Source organism: Delphinus delphis, chromosome 6 (assembly GCF_949987515.2).
Source record: "Delphinus delphis chromosome 6, mDelDel1.2, whole genome shotgun sequence".
Lineage (NCBI taxonomy): Eukaryota > Metazoa > Chordata > Mammalia > Artiodactyla > Delphinidae > Delphinus > Delphinus delphis.
This window is the reverse complement of record NC_082688.1, coordinates 9,838,644-9,853,167: the sequence shown is the minus strand read 5'-3', so window position 1 is coordinate 9,853,167 and position 14,524 is coordinate 9,838,644. Positions and strand designations below refer to the sequence as shown.

Genomic DNA, 14,524 nt, shown 5'->3' with positions numbered 1-14,524 from the left:
GAAAACAAAAAAGAGCATAAAGACCTATAATCTAACCACCTGTTTTTTTCTTTGTGTGTTTGACATTAATTGAGATCATACTTTAGTTTTATATCCTTCTTGCACTTCATATTATATGATGAGCATATTAAGTCACTAAAATTCTTCTAAAACATCTAAAATGCTTGTACAATATTTCCATTCTATGGCTTTTCCATTTCTCTTACCTCTTTGTTGACTACTAAAGTTGTTTCTAATTTTTGCTATTATAAATACTTCCACAGTGAACACCTTTGAACATGAATATTTTTCTACATTTCTGATTATTTAACAAAGATTCTTGATTTAAAAAAAAAAAAACAAACCCTAGGGTTCCCCTGGTGGCGCAGTGGTTGAGAGTTCGCCTGCCAATGCAGGGGACATGGGTTCGTGCCCGGGTCTGGGAAGATCCCACATGCCGCGGAGCGGCTGGGCCCATGAGCCATGGCCGCTGAGCCTGCGCGTCCGGAGCCTGTGCTCCGCAACGGGAGAGGCCACAACAATGAGAGGCCCACGTACCGCAAAAAAAAAAAAAAAAGAAAAAAAAAAGAGAGAAGCAGCATTTTAGATCTGAACTGTTCTCCACTGGAGTCTGCCAGTAATCAGTTGTGCAGCTTTAAGCATGTCAATTAGAATCAGAAAGCTTGGCATCCTGAAAAGACCTCACCAAGCCTTCAATCGTGCTCCCTCATTATCATCCAGAGGGCAAAAAAGATACAAAGATACTTGTAAGTGACTTGACCAAAACCAGAAGGCTGTTAGTGGCATACCTGCATTCAGAATTCAAGTCCCTCTCAGTCTAGTGCACTTTCTACTAAACTGTAATTCACTGGGCACCAATTTCTTCATCTCAAGAGGTTATGATAACCCCCCTTGTTCACTTCATGTACTGTAGAGAGTACCAAAGGAAACAAGAGATCTGGCAGCATTTAAAGTGCTAAGGGCACAAAAGTATTACAAGGTCATCATCACCTCATCCAAACCCCATCCCTCCAGAAATTCAGCCTGATCATACAGTAAAAGCATTTACCCTGCCACTTCCCCAAAGATATCAGTATGAGTCAAATACAACACCCCCTCACTCTAGCAATTTACCAGTAGATTTCTGATCAATAATCACAACAGGCATTGTACCTCCTGCTTTGAACAGTGGGTATCAAAATTTCAGTGAGCAGGTAGGTCAGAGTTCACAATCAGGCAGCCTAAGACTGTACACAGCCCACAAATGTGTTTTGGTCTACATGATAATTTTTTTAAGGGCAGTTTTTTAAACTAAATACATTAAAATCCAGATTTCCAGCATCTCTTGAAAACAATCGGAAGATCTAGAGATACTGGGTCCACTTCCTCACACGGCGACAAGCAACTGGAGCTGAGTAGTGACTGCTGCCTTCAGACTGACTGGTCATGGCCCTCCAGTTCACAAGATCTGTCCTACTCTTTATATTACATCATGGGCATTTGAGTTGGAGACTCCTCAGGTAGAGTTCAAAAGAGAACTAAATTAATAAATATTTGTTTACTCTTTTGGCCAACTTTTTTTTTTTTTTGCATTATCAACTCACTAGCTGTATGACTCTTGGGTAACACACTTAACCACTAAGGCTTAGGCTACTCGTGTTAAATTGGTAATACCCTAGCTCACAGAATCATAAAGACTGAAGGAAATAAGGTATACAGAAACATTTAACGATGACTGTAAGCACTCAATTACTTTAACACAAGCTAAAATGTGCTAACTTTTGAGTGAAAAACTTCAAACTCACAGAAAACACAAGGTCAGGGTACCTCCCATAAGAGAAACAATGTAATGTGACCGAATTCTTTGTCATAATAATTTGACATCTATTGCTGCGTCCTTAACAATAAGGCCTACACATCAAAATAACAGATTTACAGCAAATTCAGCTGAAGCATATATAATCTACTGAACTGCAATAGTTTCTAAAGTCTTCAGTTATGAGTCAATAAGCAAAACAAACACCCCACTTAAGTATATATATTTAACGAGACAGATGAGGTGATGAGTTCCTTGAGCGCAGAAGCCATGTTCATTCCTCATTATTCCTACTGCCCAGCATGGTGATGGGCACGTTGAAGCTAGGGCTCAAGGGCTAGCTCCTCTCCGAAGCCACAAAGACACAACATGGCGTAGTACCAAAGAGTGGAGTTACCAAAGTCTGGCAGATAATCCCCTCTACTCTCAGCTCCAACAACTGCATAAACTAAAGGAATTCATTTAACCTCTGTGCTCTAGTTTCCTCATCTGTAAAATCAGAATGGTAATAACACCATCCTGTAGAGGAATGAATGAGAATGCATTTAACACAATGCTGGCACACAGTAAGTGCTCATTAGCTACCATTATCAGTGTTTCCTCCTTTGTGCTCCACAGTAACCTGTGGGGACTGCTATCTTAGTACCTACTATGCTTTGCTATGGTTCACCTGCACAAACATGTCTGCCCCATGGGAGTGTCAACAACCTCAGGGTGGGGACCTGGTTATACTCCTTTTTGTATCCCTGGGTCTAACATTTTCCCTGGCACAGCCGAATGAATCACAGATCTTCAAGGTATTTATTAACAGGAAAGGTTATGAGCAGAAACGGGAAGTGACCTCTCTTGCCCAACACACACGCCCTGACTCTGACCCCCTCCTGACCCTCCAACTTTACTTCCCAGTATTCCCACTGAAAGAAGCAATGGTTTGATTTATTCAGGCTGGTCTACTCACTACTCTAAAACCATGCCGCAGGCATTGCATCTTTGCATCTTACAGCTATTTTCAGGGGAACCTTGCCACAAATCAGGCCCTTTACCCACATTAGCTCACAACACTTCATGAAGTCTCTATCATCCCCCATCTCAAACTATACTTGAAGGAAATGATACTTAGAATTAAGAAACTTGCCAAAGGTCACATATCTAGTAAGAGGAAGGACCAAGAATTGAAGCCAGCATCCATGGTTGTTCTCTACAGAACGTCTGGTCCACTCATTCAACGTTGAGCTGACCCACCTACTACCTTCTTGCCTTGGAAGATTAAGGTCTTCTCTACATTTAAAGGACTATCTGACATTCATATTGACATTGATATTTTTTCTCTTGTATACCTGTTTCAATATGTATTTGCATACAGAGAGCTATGGTGTGAGAAAAGAAAAACACATAATGGAAAAGGCACAGATGCAGGCATAAGACAGACCTGGGTTTGAATCCTGGCTGTCTCATACCAGATGTGTAATTTATCCTGAGCCTTCCTAATCTATGAATTGAGGTTAAAATGATTAAACAAGAGAAACCTAATATAATCTCCAGTATAGTAAATAACAAAGCTTAGTTAACCCCACATTATGAAACATTACCTGGACATAGTACACTCCTCAAAAGTGAATAACGCCCCCTCTTCTGTGCTACCACTGGATCACAGAAAGAACTCTCCCGCAGTGTACATACCATTCTGTGTTCGAATTATTTCCTTATCTCACTCACTAAATTGAGCAGACAAGAACTGAGTCTTATTTATCTCTACATTGTCTAGCATGGTACCTGGTATATATCCATACTCAGTAGATGTTTGCTAAGTGAAATAATTGTAGATATAATAATGAGTGTTTATAGGATTCTAGAAAAGAAATCATTTCCAGCTGAGATTGCCCTGAACTGGTTGAGGGAAGGCCAATTTCAGCTGGGCCGTGGTAACATCTCAATAGGTGGGAACAGAAAAGGAGAAATCTAGGCAGAGAGAAAGTCCTACAAAAAAACAACGAACAAAGGAAACAACAAAGGCATCTAGGTCCTACTTAACCAGAGTAAAGGATCTGGGTAGGGGGCCTTTCGAAGCGTAGCTGGAAAGTTAGCCAGGAGCCAGGAGGTGTAGAGGAATGTGAGTACACTCAGGCATCACAGGAGATGAAGGAAGGTATGAACACAAAGCTGAATGGGAAAGGGGCCGCCTGCATGCCTCACAGGCCCCAGCAACCTTGCAAATGTGTAAACTGAAAAAGATAAAACAAATATCAATACTTCATCAACAACTCTTTCAGCGTTTACTGAGCATCTTGTGCGAGCTCACAGAATATGAAGAATAAAACATGGTGCCTTCTTTTCTGCTGTTTTAAATTAGGAATCTACCCCTTCTGCTTGTCAAAATATTGATAGAATGAGAACGTTGACTTTGCTTTAACCGACGTTTGTAAACACCTGTCTCCATTTGACTGTTCACACATGGGGAAGTTTTGAACTTTGCTGGGTTTGGTTTATAACATGATGCTTTTGCACAGTGCCAGGTATTGGGAGAGGCTTCAAAAATCACTTCATTCAGAATGAAAATTGAGCCAATCTCTGAGTCAACTTTTGGGTCTCCGGTTAAAGTAATACTCTTGCTTAAACTAAAATGATTTTTTTTTCCCCAGCCTTAAACAGGTTTGGAAGACTCTATGCCACTCCCATAAACAAAAGGCTGAATCAAAGTTCCAGCAGCACTCTGGCTAGAAAAAAACAGTTCTGCGAGGCTGTTTACCCCTTTGGGGCAAAGGAGCTAAGGGGAGCTGGGAAACAGGGACTGCACAGACAATGCTTTAAAAACTTGATTTTCTCGTTATGAAGATTAAGACACCTAGATGTTGCCGAGGGTACAGCCAGAAACTGCCAGAGTCAACAGTACCCTCCCCAAACCCCAATTCTACCAAGTCCACTAGTTTCTACTCCCCCAAATCACACACCCAGCTGTCAGGCTCATAGCTGCCTCCACGAAAGGGCCAGAAAACGGATGCTCAAGGGAGACCAGAGCAAGGGCCAGACAGGCTGCCCGCTGGGCAGCGCCGAGCGCGGGGGAGTGAGGAAGGCCGCCAGGCTCCTCGGGTGGGCTGGCGGAGGTAGCGAGCGAAGGAGCTAGAGGCTGGGGCAACCTTTACCTGAAGCTGCTGCCACACTACGGGCCGGGTCGGCCCTGGGACACGTTCCTGAGGGGATGGCTCGGCTCCCCCGCGCCTCCCGGCCCCTGCCCGAGCTCCGCACTCTCGGAATCCTCGGGGACTGGCGCTCCTCCCGGCCGGCTCAGCAGCCGCTTTCCGGGCTCGCCTTCATGCCCCTGCCGCTCACCGCCGCTCGCCAGCTGAGCAGCAGCCCTGTTGGCCCCGAGCCCCGCCACGACCCGGAACCGCACTCCGCGCACCGGAAGTCCCTGACCGGGAAGAAGCCGTTGGCTGGGGACGTAGCGCGCAAGCCCCAGAGCCAAGAGCAAGGAGGGAAGCCCTCACGGGGGGCGGGGCCGAACGGGAGGCCGTGCGCGTGCGCACCACTTCCCCGCCTCCGGCCAAGGCCTGGGTGGGAAGTGAGCTGGGAGTCTGGCAATGTACGTTGACCTCCGGGTTTGGGTTGGGTAGAAATCAGCGTCAGCCTTCTCCTTCGAATTTCTTCCTCTCTCTCCCTGCTTCCACGGAAAAAAGCCTTTGGTTCCTCCAGAAATGAGTGATAAGGAAGACCTGGGTTTAAATGCCAACTCTAACCTGCTGTGTATCCTAGGACAAGACACCTCCCTTCTCTGACCCATCCATACAGTGGTTCCAATTTTAAGTATTGCTGTGAGAATCGAATGGGATGATGCTCTAAAAACACTCAGCACAGTGCCAGACACTTAATAAACTTAGTAAATGTTAGTCATTCTTATCTGTAAAATGGAGATAATTATCTTCCCAGAACTGCAGGGAGCTTTCCATGAGATATGTGGACCCGACGCAAACAGGAGCTCATTGTTGGTGATCTCTCTCCCTCTCTCAGGGAATCAGTGGGAGAAACTAGTGTGAAGGAGAAAGAAGGACTCGAGCAGTGCAATGATATCCCTCCTACCTGAGAGGTAGTCTGGAACGTCTCTCTTAAAAATGCACCTTAGGAAAAGAAAGAAAAAAAAAATCAAGGCTGAATTTCAGCCCAGGGGGGATGTTACCCAATATTAAAGTCACCTACAAATACACCATGGATCCACCCCCTTGTATTCAAATATATGATTGACGTCTTAGCTCACATGGAGAAAAAGAAATGCACCTTACCACTCAAATGTGCTTTCTGCACACACACCACCCCAGTTTCATCAGGGGCTTGTTGGAGGTGCTCTGCCAAAGCAAGGGTGTGAACAAGGTTGGATATTCTGTTTTCTGAGGTCACCAGTTTATCTGTCCCCTCCTAAATATGAATCTTCATTTTCACTTGTCTCTTGACCTCCAGTCTGAAGCACAGTTGCCTGATTGTAAAAAACTCAACTGGACCCACTAAGCTTTCTCTCTACAGGTTCTAAGGAGTAAATACCCACTCTACCACTTACAGTTTTTATCACTTCATCTCTCTAAGTTGCCTCTCTAAATTTCCTTATCTGTAAAATGGGCATGACAAAAGTTCTAATTAACCTCACTGGGGGGTTTGTGGGGATTAAATGAGCTAATACATATAGCTCACAAAGAATAGAGCCCGGCATGTAGCTAACATTTACTAATATTTGCATAAAATGCCTACCACTATTACTACACGTCAGTCAGTAAACAGATACTTATTGAGTACCTATGTATTAAGCCTATCCTAGGCACTGGAGATTTAGTGGTGAAAAAGCCAGATAGGGACTCCACCCTAAAGAAGCTTACAGTAAAGTCTGACTATGAATTTGAAATAGTCACTGCAGTAAGTTGGAGTGCAGGGAAATATGATAAGGTTTCAGGAACACTGAGGGCCCCATTGAGAATGGAGACTCTGAATTTATGGTGATACTAATATGATGGTTGTTTGATTTTTCTATAGTTAGTTTGAACAATTAAGATACAGGCACACAAAAAAATGAGCAATTGGGTTAATCCCAGGAAGACAGTTTGCCAGACAGGTGTGATGGGGTCAAGGAGTTTAAGATCTCAGCTTTTAAGAGTGCTTAAAACAAAAGGCACAGGATGGATGCTCAAGATGTTAAGTAAGAGAATTCTGGAAATGCTCATGACACTGGCCTGAAGGTCCCCAAACAGGTGTAATGGAAGTCACTGATGGTACCAGGCAGAAAGATGGAGGGTATCCTAAGAGATGGGCGCCTTGAACAACATCAGATGAAGAGCCATCGAGAGTGGGGTCCTGGCTGAAGTGCAAAGGAGGAAAAAGTTTTTGAAGATGAGACAGTGAAGGAACTGAGATGCCATGTGGCCTCAAAAGCTCTCAGGATGAGGGATGGACATGAGGTGGAAAGGAAACCAGGGGTGCTTCCCAAGCCATTCTACAACTGAGGAAGGTAGTTAGATGAGGAGAAGTGATGACAGGCCAACTGCATGGCTTAGCCTCCAAGGAGTAGGAATTGTATCAGAGAGTGGAAGTGGCTTTAAAAAATAGAGCTTACATTGACCTATCTCTTGACCTAGGGGTGCATAGGACTAGGACCCTGACAACTGACACACTCAGAAAAATTATATTTTTACAACATACTGAATGTGCTGGGCCAGGGACTGGTTGGGGACTTTGGTAGACATGAGGGCACAGGGACCAGTACTTCAGCATACCTGTGACAATCAGGTTTTCCATACTTCAGCTCCAACTTGGAAAGGAGGTCATGATAAGAGACAGGGGTTCCTTTTCTTCTGGTCCCCAGGACTAGAATGGGAGCAATGGACAGAAGTTCAAAGACACCTACTAGGAACTTCCCTGGTGGCACAGTGGTTAAGAATCCACCTGCCAATGCAGGGGACACAGGTTCAATCCCTAGTCCGGGAAGATCCCACATTCTGCAGAGCCACTAAGCCCGTGCGCCACAACTACTGAGCCCACGTGCCACAACTACTGAAGCCCACGCACCTAGAGCCTGTGCTCTGCAACAAGAGAAGCCACCGCAATGAGAAGCCCGCACACTGCAACGAAGAGTAGCCCCCGCTCGCTGGAACTAGAGAAAGCCAGCATGCAGCAAAGAAGACCCAACGCAGCCACAAATAAAATTTAAAAAAAAAGACACCTACTAGCTGTGTGGTCTTCAACAAATGATTTGCCTTCTGTGTATCTGTCTCCTCATCTAGGTTATCGTGAACATCCACTGAGGTAATAATGCATGGAGAGCACTTGGGACAGTGCCTGGCACACAGGGAGTGTTCTGTAAACACCAGCTCCTATTGCCCGCTGCACTGAGACAGGCAGCAAGAATCAAGACCTCTTATACATTTGCTTTCCTCAAATGCAATTGCTGGTGTAATTCCTGCTCAAGCCTCAACTGCCCTTTCTCTCTCCACTCAGTAAACTCCTACTCTCTCTTTCCCTCTCTCCTTTCTTGTAAGTGGCTTAAAACAACAACCATTTATTATTTGTCAAGATTCTGTGGCTTGGTGGGTGGCTGTTCTGCCAGTCTTCTTGGCTCCCTCGTGCACATTCAGTCAGATGGCAGTTAGAATGGCTGGAAGGTCTCAGATGGCTAGAGGTGTTGGCCAGGGCACCTTGGTTTTTCTCCTTGTGGCCTCTATAGTGGCTATTTTGGGCTTCTACATAACAGAGTGGTGGGATTCTTAAAGGATAAATCCCAATGCGCTTTTAGAAAAATGTTTTTATTAAATATATATTGCCATTTTAACCATTCTAACCATTAAGTGTATATATTTTCTTTTTCTTTTTTTTTTTTGGCTGCACCATGCAGCCTGTGGGATCTTATTCCCTGAGCAGGGATCAAATCCAGGCCCTGGCAGTGAAAAAACCGAATCCTAACCACTGGAACGCCAGGGAATTCCTAAGTATATTCTTTTTTTTTTCTTTTTTACCAATACCACTGCTGCTGTGGTAGACTTTTTATTTTATTATTTATTTATTTTGGCTGCATTGGGTCTTCGTTGCTGCACATGGGCTTTCTCTAGTTGCAGCGAGCGGGGGCTACTCTTTGTTGCGGTGCTCAGGCTTCTCACTGCGGTGGCTTCTCTTGTTGCGGAGCACGGGCTCTTGGCGGGCGGGCTTCAGTAGTTGTGGCACGCGGGCTCAGTAGTTTTTGGCTCGAGGGCTCTAGAGCGCAGGCTCATCAGTTGTGGCGCACAGGCTTAGTTGCTCTGCGGCATGTGGGATCTTCCCAGACCAGGGATCGAACCTGTGTCCGCTGCATTGGCAGGTGGATTCTTAACCACTGCGCCACCAGGGAAGTCCCCCAGGTATATTCTATTCATTCTTGAAAACCAAATTCACATACTGCTTCTCCTCCTCTAGGAAGTTTTCCGAGATCACTTCTCCCTAACAGGCCACATGAAGAGCTTCATTCTCTGTGTTCAACATTTATCACATTTTCTGTTATTCTTTCAATACACATCTGTCTCTCTGACAGGCCATGAGCAAAGGAACATTTCTTTCTCTCTCTCTCTCGCTCTTTTTTTTTAATATACTTAAAGCTTAAAACACCATAAACACTTGGTAAAATGCATGTTAAATGAAAAGTTACTCAAAACATGCACATGAAATGAAACAACTGGAAATCTTACATTGTTAAGCAGAATTCACATATGGAAAAATCCACTTTTCCAAATCTATGACAACAAGCTGAGAGTGAACATAATAAGATGAGAGGAACTTTCTTTCAAGTCCTGCCAGAGCTGTGGGAAGAGGGAGGCACCTTCTAGTTTCTCTGCAAATGTGTGTTCTTAATATTTTATATGTGTGATTATGTTTCCCTTCTATTTTCCTAATTTTAGTTTCCTCTCTTTTTGAAATATAGTTTTCCTCCCATAGGGAAAACAGGCATTTTTGCTCCTATGGTACAAAGCAATTTCAAGACAACAGTAAATTAAGTGTCAAAAATCCATTCAAACTATTTGAAAGAAGCCTCCAAGAAATGGACACTTTCAGAGCAATATAGTATTTTTTTCAAATTAAAATAACATTTCAATGTGAAGAATTTTTTAAAGCTAACATATTGCTCATAATAAGGTGAGTTTGGTGGGTGGAAGGGAAGCACAATATTAACCAACCAGGAAATCTTAAATATAACACTCTGCAGATACTATTTAAGTATAGATCAGTTCTGGGGTCTTGCAGAGATTCCCTGAGCTTTGTTCTATTGTCTTTTTGTGCTGAATATTATTTCTGGTATCCTTTTTTACATGCTTGGGGTGAAAATGAAACATCTGGCTGGTATTTTAGTATCTCTCTGGCTACATTTATGGATAAATGTAGTCCCTCCCTACATCCAGGCTCTATAACCAGCTTCTAATAGTACCTTTTCTTGCTTTAAAGGTTAGCTAGTCCTGTGAGTTCCAGCTCCTAAATTAATTGATGTTAACAGGACTTAGGATGTAAGAAAACAGACTCGTGTGCTTTGTCGAATGCAACTTCTAAGAATGCATAATTAACAGTGTCTCCATTAATATACAGTATGTTCAACACTGAGACACCGCTATCATAAATAAAGGTAGACATGGATAAATTTATAATTAAAAATGCATTAGAAATTACAAGCATAATTTATTTACTAATGTGCACTGGAATAAATTTTATGTGTAATATTTTAAAACAGGGCATTAATAAATAATAGTGAACATAAAATGTTTTTGCAGCTAAAAATATTTCATTAAATATTAGAAGTGAATTTGCTGCAGAGCTATCATTGCTATGAAGTAAAGTTTATGGAATACAATCACAATGTAGAGGACTGTTTCTTGGGTGTATTCAAAATATCAGAAACAAACAACTGTTTTTCTTTGAAAGTTGACAAGTAGGCTATTCAAAGTAGTGCCTGCAAATGTTTTAAGAATAAAAGTTTAGGATGTCCAAATAGTGAATAATTGATCATTGCTTAAAACAGCCAAGATCCTTCTGATCAAGTACATTTACAGTTTAGTACATTCCAGTCTTATCTACCTGGTTGTTTGGCCCACACTAATTTGGAGCAATTTCTCCCACCTGAGAACCCTATAGGTGTTTTTTTTCAAACTTTCTCTTCAAAACTGACCTTAGCTTGCATTGTGGTTTTGCTCTTTCAAGGGCAAACAATTCCTAGGTGCCAGGCACTCTCCTAAGAGCTCACATGTTTTCCTGACTCCACGCTCTTAACCACTTCACTCTACTGACTCTGTTATTTTAATCTTATATTTATTTCCCTTTCTGAGTGTGCACATCGGGTGTTTTCAATGAGATTGTAAGTCCCACCATACCAACCATATCTGTTTGTCTGATGCCTCTGGAAAGAGAGCTTACGTTTATGGGTAGTATTTTTTGTAGTGGGGGGACTGTTTGTTTGTTTTGTTTTTTCCAGGCAGGAACGTAGTAGGTGAATAACAATGAATGGCATCCATCATTGGTTGAGCCTTGTTCTGAACCTGGCACAGATATACCTAACGGCTTTAGAGACAATGTAATTGAATCCTCACAACAGTCCAATAAATAGATACTGTTCTTATGCCCATTTAACAAATGAGGAAACTGAGCCTCAAAAAAGTGAAGTCACTGGCTCTAGATCATACAACTAGCAACTGGCTGACTTGGAGGCCCCAAGATCTATAATTCCCCTAATAATCAGCAGCCACCGTTCCTAAAACAACCATGTCATTTCCCTAAATCATGTTGCTGTCTAGCATCTCACAATCCTTTCAGCTGGATTTTTTTTCTTCCCCCCCATTGATATCTAATCTAAGGCCTTCCTGCTCCCGTTTACAATAATTCCCTGACGTCCTGTCCTTAGTAGACAAGAACTGATCTTTAAAACACATGAGCAATATCCCTTTAGATGTTTGAAGATGGCTATTAAATTCTCCTTAACCTTCTTTTCTCCATGATACGGTATTAGTAACCCCACTTCTTTTAGCCTTTTCTCACAGGGACTCCTTCTAAAGTATTCCACACCCTGAGCCACACTCCTAGAGAGTGGTTTCTGATTTTCCATATCACAATTCATTATCGTCACTTTCAAAGAGCATTTATTAAGCTCCCACACGTGCATGTGACCTCTGCTGGAATTTATACAAGCCAGGAAAGCAAAAGAAGATATCTTGATGGAATCACTCTAAGAAGATGTCTGGGTCCCCAAATAGTGTTCTTTCAAATCCTTCCTGTTACTCCATCATCTTCCCACCTCACCTACCTCATGAGGGGATGATTTACTAAACTAGAAGCAACCTGAGGCAGAGACATATTTCAGTCATCATAGCATCCCTGATGGCTGGAAGAGGAGGAACAAAATAGTAGATGCTCATTATAAATTTGTATTACAGTAGATAAGGATTACCCTTGATAATCTGTCCTAGGCTAACATGCTCCTTCACACATGTTGGGTGACCTTAGTTAGAATAATTATCTCTGCATCGATGGTCCAGAAAAATTGTAATGTGTGTTCAGTATTTCCTGAATGAAAATTAAACGAAGTGGTTGTTGGGACTTCCCTGGTGGTCCAGTGGGTAAGGCTCCGCACTCTCAATGCAAGGGCTCTGGGTTCCATCCCTGGTTGGGGAACTAGATCCCGCATGCATGCCGCAACTAAGAAGTCCGCATGCCGCAGTGAAGATCCCGCGTGCTGCAACTAAGACCTGGTGCAGCCAAAATAAATAAATAAAACACTTAAATAAATACATATTTTTTTAAAAATGAAGTAACTGTTGAATGTGTGAATACTGTCACCCAAATGACTTCGAGCAAAAACAGTGCCTACAACAGTCATGAACAAATGCCAGCTCAGAATTAAAAAGACAAAACAAAACAAAAAAACAGGCAGCCTGAAGGCTGAAACCAGCCCCCACCGTCTTGGCCTGCTGAGGGCTTTTCTGCTTCCCTTGAAAAATTGAAAAGATGTGGCAACGTTGGGTCCACAGCCTACTTGTCAACAATCAGGTGAGTAGTGGCTGTCCTCCTGCTGGGGGGTGGCCGTGATGCAGGCCAGGCATCAGCCACCATCCATCAAGACACTTGGACTGTAGCTCGCTGCACTCATTTGCAGGATCTTCCTGGCCCTGTGGTACTTGAATCTGAGCCCCTTGTCTGGCTTTATGAAATAGCCTAAGAACGAATTTCTGATTTTACATCACAGGGGTATTGATGATGAGGGGTATTGATGGTAGTCCAGGGGGAAGTCTCAGAACCTGCTTCACCTGGGAGAAACTGTTCTGTCCAAACACTGAAGAGACTATAATTCCCAGCAAAATCTGGAGATTATACTGGAGAAGGAGGTTCTAGGAAATAAGGGGGTAGGGCTGTAAATTATTCACCTTTGTATTTCCCAGTTCTTTGCCAAAATCTCAGTACAAAAATGTTGCTTTAGGGCTTCCCTGGTGGCGCAGTGGTTGAGAGTCCGCCTGCCGATGCAGGGGACACGGGTTCGTGCCCCGGTCAGGGAAGATCCCACATGCCGCGGAGCGGCTGGGCCCGTGAGCCACGGCCGCTGGGCCTGTGCACCCGGAGCCTGTGCTCCTCAACGGGAGAGGCCACAACAGTGAGAGGCCCGAGTACCGCAAAAACGAAACAAAACCCTAGCCTTAGCCAGAGCCCCACCACAGCCGCTTGGGACTCACCCCAGCCTGGCCTACCCCTCCTTCCTGATGGGGATGGGAGTAGGGGAGTCAGACAACTCAGCTGTGACAAACCTAAGGACAATTCCGTTTAATGCTCTGCCCACATCACGGAAAAGCAAGTTGATTCTCTTAACTGGCAAGTCATTAAAAACTAAAAAAGCATGAACACATTGGGTGTGACTTTTTCCACGTTATCAATTCTGGGTAAAACATTGCTCGTGCTGGCCATTGCAAATTACCTTTCAGGAGCCAGAAGGCAGCATGGAAGAAGCGTTCTGCTTAGAGGACAAAGGGAAACAATGCCTGCGGAGGACACTCTGGAAGGGAGAAGGGAAATAAAGAATCAGAACTTCATTATCACCAAGAAAATAGTGTGGTTTGGATTTGCTGCGTACAGCATGCTACAAAAACAGAATAAGAATTTAAAACTTGGCTTAGAATTTCCTCCTCACATTTATGGAATACTTACTTTTTTTTTTTTTTTTTTTTTTTTGCATGCACCATCTCCTTTAATGCTAACACTGACCCTAAGCAGTAGCTACTATAATTGTACCTACTTCAGAGATGCAGAACTGAGGCTTAGAGAAGTAAATTGTTCCAGATCACGTGCAAAGCAGATATTTAAACTCAGGTGTGCTGAAAGCGTCACCTCAACTACAATACACCTATCTGTCTCATAGGAAGACCTTGTGAAGATCAGGTAGGAGAGAAGGTTAAACAGAAGTTGTGCTAATCACTGCATGTTAAACATCCCCTGGAAACACAGACTTTCCTGAGTAGAAATAGTCATCTTCCCCCTACCCTTTTTCAGGCCCTTAAAAGAATACCCAGATAGTAAGATGGTTTCTAACTGGAAGGGGTTGATGCTAAACCACAAAACATTTAAGCCTTATCAACAAGTTTTCCTATGCTATATTTTATTTTGTTTCAATTTTTCTCACTTAATGTGGACTACTGTATTGTTTTATTTCTAAATTAAAATTTTATTTTTCTCAAAGTAATTGTGCACAGAGATTAAAAATAAAAT

General features: G+C 43.1%; 1 protein-coding gene across 5 annotated transcripts in view; it reads right to left on the bottom strand.

Annotated features, from left to right (window-relative positions):
• The window catches only part of MAPKAP1 (MAPK associated protein 1), a 230,153-nt gene extending 224,990 nt beyond the window's left edge, over positions 1-5,163 (bottom strand). For 4 of the 5 annotated variants that reach the window (XM_060014148.1, XM_060014149.1, XM_060014151.1 and 1 more), the window contains exon 1: positions 4,936-5,163. The gene's annotated coding sequence lies outside the window, so the exon portion shown is untranslated. The remainder of the gene's footprint in view (positions 1-4,935) is intronic. The other variant, XM_060014150.2, reaches the window with a different exon arrangement.
• Positions 5,164-14,524: the final 9,361 nt, after the last annotated feature.